This window comes from Octopus sinensis, unplaced genomic scaffold, assembly GCF_006345805.1.
Source record: "Octopus sinensis unplaced genomic scaffold, ASM634580v1 Contig12652, whole genome shotgun sequence".
NCBI lineage: Eukaryota > Metazoa > Mollusca > Cephalopoda > Octopoda > Octopodidae > Octopus > Octopus sinensis.
This window is the reverse complement of record NW_021832689.1, coordinates 20,001-31,082: the sequence shown is the minus strand read 5'-3', so window position 1 is coordinate 31,082 and position 11,082 is coordinate 20,001. Positions and strand designations below refer to the sequence as shown.

Below are 11,082 nucleotides of genomic sequence, written 5' to 3'. Positions count from 1 at the left end.
AGTAAAGAAATATATTATATATATATATATATATATATATATATATATATATATAGATATATATAATATATATATATATACATTTACATACATATGCATGTATGTATGTATCTTATCGTGTATGTGTCGCACTATTTTATGGTTGATTCTATGCGAATAGTGAGGTATAATTATACACAAGAGAATTATATATATATATATATATATAATATATGCACACTTACAGAAACTGGTCCATATGCATATTTCAACGGATTGTTTTAATGCTATACGTGTCTCTTTACTTCAGGACTCTTTCCGGTGTAACGATGGACAGTGTCTTCACAATCGATCGATGTGTGATGGCCAGGCTGATTGCAATGATTTCTCTGACGAATTAAACTGCCGTAAGTAAATAACGGAACTATTTCTAGCTTTTGGTATTACTTGATATATGAATGTTGTAACTGTCATATTCCGTAATATATATCAGCGGAAGAGGGCAACTTTAATCTATCCATTCCTCCATCCATCTATCTATCTATCTATACATACATACATACATACATGCATGCATGCATGTATACATACACACAATGCATATCGAAAATGTAAGTCATATATCTATCTATCTATCTATCTATCTATCTATCTATCTATCTATCTATCTATCTATCTATCTATCTATCTATCTATCTATCTATCATCTCTCTATCTATATATATGTATATATATATATATATATATATATATATATATATATATACACTTTATTTAAAGCAGCAGAAAATTCAACAAAACCTGTTACTCTGAGTTTCCGTTGCCGTTCAACGGGAAACTCAGAGTAACAGGTTTTGTTGAATTTTCTGCTGCTTTAAATAAAGCATATTCTACCCACTGGTATTTGAGTACTCTTTTTTCCACCTTGTTTCACAATTATGTGTTTACTCCGGTATATCTATCTATCTATATTATATATATATATATGTACATACACAGACACAAAAAACGCGCATGTGCCCGCACGCACACACGCACATACATACATATATATATATTTACACACTTAAGTTTTTCTCTACAGATTTCCTGTAGAATTTAGAGCCAGCGATGCAAGTTACGACGTTTCGTAAACGAATGCGTCTTTGTAAACAATGAGCTCGAATAAGATTTGTTTAAAGATGTTGAACGAAACTGCCATGTTTCCAAAGGTGAATTATCCAAACCTCCAAGAATTCCTTTCAACACATGGCTCTGATGCTCTCCAACTACTTCTGCTCGTGATCAGAGATGCACATATCGTCAGCCACTAAGGGACATGCTCAACTGGTTAAGGTCGAACAACTGACAAGCAAATCTGTGGTATTGAGCAGAATATTTGCTGTAGCCCATCTTTTATACCAAGACAAAACAATGTACATGATAACACTTCCGATCAGTTAAGATCAGAAGCCACAGGAGCCACTGCCTGGTACTATATCCGTTCATCGCTACGTTCTGAGTTCAAATTCCGCCGAGGTCGACTTTGCCTTTCATCCTTTCGGGAGGGGGGTCGCTAAATTACGTATCATTGAAACACTGGGGTCGATGTAATCGACTTATCGCCTGCCCTCCAAAAATGTCAGGCCTTGTACCGATAGTAGAAACGCAGCACAGAAACCTGGCAAAAATATTTGTTTACTCAGGCTAAATACTTTACATTCCAATGATGAAGATTATTCTATCTGCCGTAATGTTTTTTTGCTTCAAACTCTGCTTTGTTGTTCAACACAACTTTTCGCTCGAGATCCGCTTCATCATCATCACCACCATCATCATCATCATCGTCATCGTTCTCCTCGGTGTCATTCTTGTATCTTTATTATTGTTGTTGTTGTTTGTTTTGCAGCTTCTAGTTGTAGACACGTGCTGAAGCAGAACACGGGTAACTTGGAATTTTCAAGCGGCCAATACCAGAGTCACACGAGCTGTTTGTGGACGATCGAGGTTGCGAAGGGAACAAAAATTAAACTAACGGTAAGTATTTACTAACCTGCACTCACAGATACGCGCGCGCGTGCACACACACACACACACACAGAGGCGGTATCAAGTTGTTGAGAGGCGGCGAGCTGGCAGAAACGTTAGCACGTCGGGCGAAATGCTTAGCGGTATTTCGTCTGCCGTTACGTTGTGAGTTCAAATTCCGCCGAGGTTGACTTTACCTTTCATCCTTTCGGGATCGATAAATTAAGTACCAGTTACGCACTGGGGTCGATGTAATCGACTTAATACCTATGCCTGTCCTTGTTTGTCCCTTCTATGTTTAGCCCCTTGTGGGTAATAAAGAAATGGGTATCAAGTTGTTGAGAGACAAAGGGTCGTCACTACACATGCTTTTAAGTCACCAAAAGATGTTACCTTGAAATACTGTATATTTCTTCCCAAATCTGTCTCTGTCAAACTCTCAACTTTGACTAGTTTGAAATATTTTCAAGAGAAAGTTTACAATTCTGGTTGTGGATAAGGAAGACTGTGGGACAAATTTGGCAATTTTTGGCAAAACATGTACCATTTTGCCAAGTTATAACAAAAAGTTAGTGAAATATTTAAAATGTTTACAGTTGGATAGATAGACAAATATAACAAAATAATTTGACAAAAAATGTGAATTTTTAATTATTTTCTGAGATTTTACAACAAACAACAAAACTATATATATATATATATATCTATATATATATATATATATATATATATATATATATATATATATATATATATATTATATATATATTGTATATTGTATAGATCATAAAAACAAATAATCGTTTCTATTCTTTATAGTTTTCGGATTTGATTTGGAAGAGAATGCAGATTTCGTTAAGATTTATTCTGGGTCCGACAACTTTTTAGAGAGCCGCCTGGTGGACCAACTGACCGGTAGACACCAACAAAAGATCGTTTACTCACTGTCCAATGTAGCCTTTATTCGGTTTTACAAAGACCACAGTGTCATCAGAGATGGGTTCACCTTAGAATGGACAAACGGTAAGTGAAGTTTATTTATTAATTTTGTTTCTAATGGTTTAACTGGCGTTGAAAAGTCAGTCTAGTGATAAAATCGTTCGAGCATCGGACAAGATAGCCTGAGGTATTTCTTCCGGCTCTGTATGTTCGTAGTTCACCCGAGATGATACTGTGCCAGCTTGAAGGCGGCGAGCTGGCAGAAACGTTAGCACACCGGGCGAAATGCTTAGCAGTATTTCGTCTGCCGCTACGTTCTGAGTTCAAATTCCGCCGAGGTCGACTTTGCCTTTTATCTTTTCAGGGTCAATAAATTAAGTACCAGTTACGCACTGGGGCCGATGCAATCGACTTAATCCCTTTGTCTGTCCTTGTTTGTTCCCTCTATGCTTAGCCCCTTGTGAGAAATAAACAAATAAGAAACGTTAGCACGCCGGGCGAAATGCTTAGCGGAATTTCGTCTGTTTTTACTTTCTGAGTTCAAATTCCGCCGAGGTCGACTTTGCCCTTTATCCTTTCGGGATCGATAAATTAAGTACCAGCTACGTACTGAGGTCGATCTAATCGATTGGTCCCCTCCTCCAAAATTTCAAGCTTTGTGTCTAGAGTAGAAAAGGATACTGTGCCAACTTGTATCAGCCTCTCCATTGGACAAAAATGGTAGCATGAAGGGGGTTCTTGTTGCATTGAAAGTTGCTGGCCTCCTATAAAATAGGATATAATCTTGTCCAGGCTCACACTCTAGAGTAAATTCCAGATGCAAGTCCGTATTTAACCTTGGTCAACAAAATGCCTTTTACGGGAGAAAATATGTTACCAAGACACTTGGCGAAACAGAGGAATTAGTAGAAGTTATGTTCAAGCCGATGTACCCCAATGCTTGCATATCAGAGTGCACTTTGAAAGCGTCGAAGGGCCGAGTAATTGTACTAACCAGGGCGACGGAGTAACTTTGATGAAGAGAGCAATGGCGACTGAACAAATGGCGCTTTTGTACCCTGGAATCGACGCGGCGAGCTGGCAGAAACGTTAGCACACCGGGCGAAATGCCAAGCGGTATCTCGTCGGTCTTTACGTTCTGACTTCAAATGCTGCCGGGGTCGACTTTGCCTTTCATCCTTTCGGGGTCGATAAATTAAATACCAGTTGCGTACTGGGGCCGATCTAATCCACTGGCCCCCTCCTAAAAATTTCGGGCCTTGTGCCTAGAGTAGAAACGAATATGTATATATGGCGCGCTGTTCATATTCGCATTTAATTCTAAATTGCGGTTCAGGCCTGGCTCCATGGTATAGATATTGGAACGATAAGCGGAGATAACACGGTGGAATTGATTCTATTTTATCTTTTAGGAAAACCAATAATCTATGGGATGGAAGCACTCCGTCGGTTACGACGACGAGGGAAGTAAGAGTGAGAGAAAGTTGTGGTGAAAGAGTACAGCTGGGATCACCACCATCCCTGCCGGAGCCTCGTGGAGCTTTAGGTGTTTTCGTTCAATAAACACTCACAACGCCCGGTCTGGGAATCGAAACTGCGATCCTACGACCGCGAGTCCGCTGCCCTTACCACTGGGCCATTGCGCCTCCACCAATAATCTATAATGTGGGGTTGGCTCATGGAGAATTATCTCTTAACCCCTTAAACTTCATAGAAACTGGCGCCTGTGAGCCCTACAAAGGGCTTGAAAGAGATTAGTTATTGTTTGATGAAATTTTCACATCGTATACGTAGCTCAGTTCTGCAACAGAAAGCACTTACCCAATATGTCACACGGTAGGTTCGAACCCGAATCTCTGTGGTAAGAAAATCTAACTTCTTCGTCATTCAGTTATGGTGTCCAGGTTATCTCATGTGTGCGTCGTGCAAGATTGTGTGTTTGTCTACGTGTGTGTGTGTGTGTGTGTGTGTGTATGTGTGTGTGTGTGTGTGTGTGTTTGTCTACGTGTGTGTTTGTCTACGTGTGTGTGTGTGTGTGTGTGTCTGTGTGTGTGTGTGTCTGTGTGTTTGTTTCTAAAAGGCCGTGAGAGAACAGATTGGTGAAAAAAAATTACGAGTGTGAAGTGACATCCATATTTATGAGTAACGTGAGATTTTTGTAGTTTTATTCTCTGAAATTAATGTTTGCAATTATAAATAGTTGTAGCTAATTAGATCATATGTATGTGTGCGTATGGGCAAGTATTTATGTGTGTACGCAGGCATGTGTATGCGACAGTACGTGTGTCTGTGGTCTGTGGATGTGTTTTACATATATAATATATACACACAAGGCGCATGGCTCAGTGGTTAGAGCGTCGAGCTTACGATCGTGAGGTTGTGAGCTCGAATCCCGGACCGGGCTGCGTGTTGTGTTCTCGAGCAAGGCACTTTATTTCACGTTGCTCCAGTTCACTCAGCTGTAGAAATGAGTTGCGACGTCACAGGTGCCAAGCAGTATCGACCTTTGTCTTTCCCTTGGATAACACTGGTGGCGTGGAGAGGGGAGGCCGGTATGCATGGGCGACTGCTGGTCTTCCATAAAACAACCTTGCCCAGACTTGTGTCTAGGAGGGTAACTTTCTAGGTGCAATCCCATGGTCATTCATGACCGAAGGGGGTCTTTATACACACACACACACACACACACACACACACACACACACACATATATATATATATATATATATATATATATATATATATATATATATATATTATATATATATATATATAATATATATATTACGTATGTATGTATATATATATATATTATGTGTGTGTGTGTGTGTGTGTCCTTGTGTGTGTGTGTATGTATGTATGTATGTATCTGTACCGTTTGTATGTATATCTGTGTGTGTGTTCGAAACCAACTATCTACTCACAACAGCCACCATAGAATATGACAGCGAAGTGGTTCTCAAGCAGGATCCACGAGGCTACTAAGTGTCCATGTGAGATTTTGGTGTAAAAATTTATGAGCAATAAACTTGAAATCTTGTAGGTTATACCTGCGCAGGTTCGAATCCTGCCGCGGCGATTTAGTTTAAATGCAGTACTCCAGCATGGCCGCTGTCAAATGACTGAAACAAATAAAAGAATAAAAGACTAGGTTAGCCGTACTTCGACAGTGTAAAGGGAGATGGCTCAGTGGTTAGAGCGTTGGGCTCACAATTGTGGGGTAGTGAGTTCGATTCCTGGACCGGGTTGAGTGCTGTGTTCTTGAGCAAGACACTTGATTTCACATTGCTCCAGTTCACTCAGTAGTGGAAATGAGTTGCGACGTCACTGGTGCCAAGCTGTGTGTGTGTATTAGTACTCTACACCGGCGTTTGATAACCGATGTTAGTTTGTTTAAATGTACATAGCAGGAGTGGCGCAGGAGTGGCTGTGTGGTAAGTAGCTTGCTAACCAACTACATGGTTCCGGGTTCAGTCCCACTGCGTGGCATCTTGGGCAAGTGTCTTCTACTATAGCCTCGGGCAAACCAAAGCCTTGTGAGTGGATTTGGTAGACGGAAACTGAAAGAAGCCTGTCGTATACATGCATATATATATGTGTATGTGTATGTTTGTGTCTGTGTTTGTCCCTCTAGCATTGCTTGACAACCGATGCTGATGTGTTTACGTCCCCGTCACCTAGCGGTTCGGCAAAAAGAGACCGATAGAATAAGTACTGGGCTTACAAAAGAATAAGTCCCGGAGGTCGATTTGCTCGACTAAAGGCGATGCTCCAGCATGGCCACAGTCAAAATGACTGAAACAAGTAATAGAGTAAAGAGTGAAACAACAAGAAAAAGAAAAGGAAAAGAAAGAAACCCATACTAGTGTCGATTTTTTTCGACCAAACACTTCAAGGCGGTACTCTAGTGTGGCCGTAGTCCAATGTCTGAAACACGTAGAATATAGCATGTAGAATAAGGCAGCTTGGCTCAGTAACATAGTGTGATGCCGTCACTACATTTGATCTTCTGCCTCAATCCATTTACCTCCGGGCCAACTCGTCGCAAATAGCTTTGTTCGAAACAGAAATAGAAAAATGACGAAATAGGTTTTATGTACTGATAATTTTCGCGTGTAAAACAAAGCAAAATTAAGAACCGGTCTTCGGCAAATTGGAGTAAAGTTCTCAAGGCGTTTTCTCAAGGTTTAGCATACTTTATGATATGGATGTCAATGTGAACGAGAACACCCATTTATATACATACACACACACAGACACACACACACACACACACACACACACACACACACACACACACACACATGGTGTGTACCTGTCAAACGGGAATTCGGTGGAGAATATTTTTTTATCGTTTTACGAATCTTAATGATTCGACAAATTAAGTACGATTAGGTGCGTCTCCCTCATTATACCTTCGTATGTATGCACGTATATATGTATGAATGTATATATGTGTATGTATATATATATATATGTATGTATGTATGTGTGTGTATGTATGTATGTATGTATTTATGTATGTATGCATGTATGTATGTTTGTATGTATGTGCGTATGATGTATGTATGTGTGTATTCATGTATGTGTGTGTGTATGTATGAGTGTGTATGCATCTGCATGTATGTATGTGCGTATGTATATAAGTGTGTATGTATGTATGTATGTATGTATGTGCGTATGTATATAAGTGTGTATGTATGTATGTATGTATGTATGTATGTATGTATGTATGTATGTATGTATATATGCATGTATGTATGTTTGTATGTTTGTACGTGAGCGTATGATGTATGTGTGTATGTATGTATGTGCGTATGCATATAAGTGTGTATGTGTGTATGTGTGTCTGTATATAAGTGTGTATGTATGCATGTATGTGTGTATGTATATGTGTAAGTGCGTGTGTGTGCATGTGTGTTTATCCCCTACCACCACGACTCAGAAACATAGCGGTTCGGCAAAAGAGACCGATAGAATAAGTAACTGCCTTAAAAAATAATAAGTACCGGGGTGGATTCGTTCGATTAAAAATACTTCCAGGCAGTGCTCCTGCATGGCCGCAGTCATATGCTATGATAGACGACAACGGATGTATAGGTAGGTGCATTTATGTAAATATGAGATTATGCATGAAAAAGATATATTTATAGCAAAGCTAAATATCTCTGGATAATGTATTATGTCATACATTTGTCTGTGTGTATATGTGTATGAGATGTGGTGGTGTTCATTATATTTCTATTAGTAACGTATCATAGAAAACGTTAAGAAATATAATTGACAAATCTAAATCCAAATGTTTGCTTGAATATAGATTTATCTCCCTTGGAAGGAGTCAGCTAGAGTTACTTCCCTTGCATCTGAATTTTTTTTTCTTTTCTGTATTCGACTAGGTTATTTGTATATTAAGTTTGGGATTTTGGCAAATATAAGAAATCATCATCATCATCATCATTATTATCATCATCATTGTCGTCGTCCTCATCATCACGCTGGGTGAAATGTTTAGCGGTATTTCGTCTGCTGTTACGTTCTGAGTTCAAATTCCGCCGAGGTCGACTTTGCCTTTCATCGTTTCGGGGTCGATTAAATAAGTACCAGTTACGCACTGGGATCGATATAATCGACTTGATCCGTTTGTCTGTCCTTGTTTGTCCTCTCTGTGTTTAGCCCCTTGTGGGTAGTAAAGAAATAGGAAAGCAACAGCGATCATTTATTCACGTTGGAGTCTGCTAGGGCGTATTAACCTATATTAACCCACTGTTCTCCTTTGAGGACAGTTGTTTTTGGTTCATTTACTAGAAAATAGTGGACGCAAAATAGTGCTTCTTGTATTTATTTAACAATTGTATTTGGCTTATTTACTGCAATAAAGGTTAACTTGACGCTTCCGTATGTTTGTTATCCCTATTTATATAACTATCGTCAAAATTTCGATAGGGTTAACCTGGGTTAAAATGGGTTAAGAATAGATAGGTTATTAAAAATGTGATTCATCTCACAACCATTGGATCTTTTCACTTTAACCGGCAGATTTTTGAAATTAATTTCTATGTAACTAAAAAATTTTAAAACTTCGTATACTGGTAGAATGTGTTTATAAAACATCTTTTTCTCTTGGCTTTCTTGAGAAAATTCTGTAGTTTGTAACATATTTGTTGTTTAATTTCTTGCATTTCGGCAATTTCAACCAATCAAACAGAATTTTCTCAAGAAAGCCAAGAGAAAAAGATTTTCTATAAACACATTCTACCAGTATACGAAGTTTAAAATTTTTAAGTTACATAGAAATCATTTTAAAAATCTGCCGGTCAAAGTGAAAAGATCCCGGCCATCGAATATTTATCTATTTATCGAATAGAGTGTGTCTTTCCTTATTTAAACATCAAACTTATTTGCTGTCTCTTCCAGATATTGAAAACCTTATAACCACTTCGATCCTTTTAAGTGCCGAAGCAACTCCGAAGATATTAACATCCCAGTTACCTGCAGATACTTTGCCGAATACCGATCAATGCTGGCATATCAAAACAAGTTCGGCACCTGTCATTAACTTACAGGTAAAAAAAAAAAATTGAATATGAGCGTATGCATCTTTTTCATTATTTCTTAATTTCAAATTCCAACTTCCAGCCTCACCGAGTACGACGAGAAACTGATAAGTGGCACAGTGAAGATCTGTAAGACATTACAAAGATTCTCCATGTGAGATTCTTATGTGAATAGATGCACATACTTGGGTGTATGTGTAAGAATTAACATTTCCTTCTCCAGCCTGGGCACATATATGTATTGCCCACCATATAGCACACACCAAAAGTAAACCTTTGCTTCATATTTTTATATCCCATGTTTTTCATATATATTCATTTGTCTGTTACAATGTGTAAATTTTTTCTGCATACACACAAAAAATAACATTTCCAATATCGTTTGATCTCCGTGGCTTTCTCACTAGAAGAGGGGTAGTGTAAGAATTATTACTTCCTTCTCCAAGCCTAGATTCGAAACCGAATCCAAGCATTCTCGGTCGTCCAAACTCCGACGATCAACAGGCGCAAAAAAAGGTTTTCTTTGTCCTGTCAAAAATTTATTGATGATCTCCCTTTGACCTGCGACCTCATCATGTCAGGCGAAGTTCAACTGGACAGGCGCTGACCTATTTAGGTACAAACTCTGCCGCAGTATGTCTGTCTTTCTAGCTGCCACTGTTTGTTATAAATACAGAGGCAGACAACACTGAGCAGACAGACGAGATAGATCTATCTACGACCCAAGGTTTTGGCAGACCGCAGAGACAGAGAGAAATGTTCGAAGTGCCGATAGACTACTGTTTCGAATGAAACACGAACACACGCACACACACAAACATATTCATTCCTAATATGTACTCTGTATTTCTAGCAACTCGTAGCAGTTGCCTACATTTTGTGTGTAGTGTACCTATAACAAATCAAACCCTGTAAATAAATTCCTTTCAATTATGAATCGGTTTACGTATTTGTTTACATGCACACTTAACCACTACATATGCATAAACTCAATCACCTGTTTACAAATACCGGGAACTCGTTCAACGCAAAAAGTCTTGTCGCTTTGTTAGCGACCGGCTTGGACTTTTTCAAGAATTTTGAATAAAACTCAAAGAAAAATCACATATACATACGTATGTATGTTTGTTCTTTGCTAAGTAATATCTTTATTTAGCTGAGGTGTTTTTTTTTTTTTTCCAGATTGAAATCCTGGAATTCAAGGCAGGAACATCGGGTTATTTGCTCATAAGCTATGGCAATGTCTCGGACATTGTTGCGAATTTCACTTCTTTGGACGTGACCACATTGCTAGTTTCTAACTCTAAAGACGTACATGTATGTCTGCATACTAACCCCGACGAACAACCAGGAAATTTAGTCCTTTACTACAGCGAAGGTAAGATTTTTAAAGGATTCCACATACGAACTAATTAAACCAGTAGAATATAGGAAAGAATTAAACTTAATGCTTTCCAACATTCTTCACGCTATTTACTCCCAAACATATGATTTAGTGTGGAGGCGCAATGGCCCAGTGGTTAGGGCAGCGAACTCGCGGTTGTAGGATCGCAGTTTCGATTCCCAGACCGGGCGTTGTGAGTGTTTATTGAGCGAAAACACC

At 38.8% G+C, this 11,082-nt stretch overlaps 1 protein-coding gene across 1 annotated transcript in view; it reads left to right on the top strand.

Annotated features, from left to right (window-relative positions):
* The first annotated feature begins 287 nt into the window (after positions 1-287).
* Positions 288-11,082, top strand: part of LOC115229440 (CUB and sushi domain-containing protein 1-like) — a 29,673-nt gene continuing 18,878 nt past the window's right edge. The window contains exons 1-5 of the mRNA XM_029799792.2: positions 288-386; positions 1,868-1,995; positions 2,806-3,009; positions 9,340-9,488; positions 10,662-10,857. The gene's annotated coding sequence lies outside the window, so the exon portion shown is untranslated. The remainder of the gene's footprint in view (positions 387-1,867; positions 1,996-2,805; positions 3,010-9,339; positions 9,489-10,661; positions 10,858-11,082) is intronic.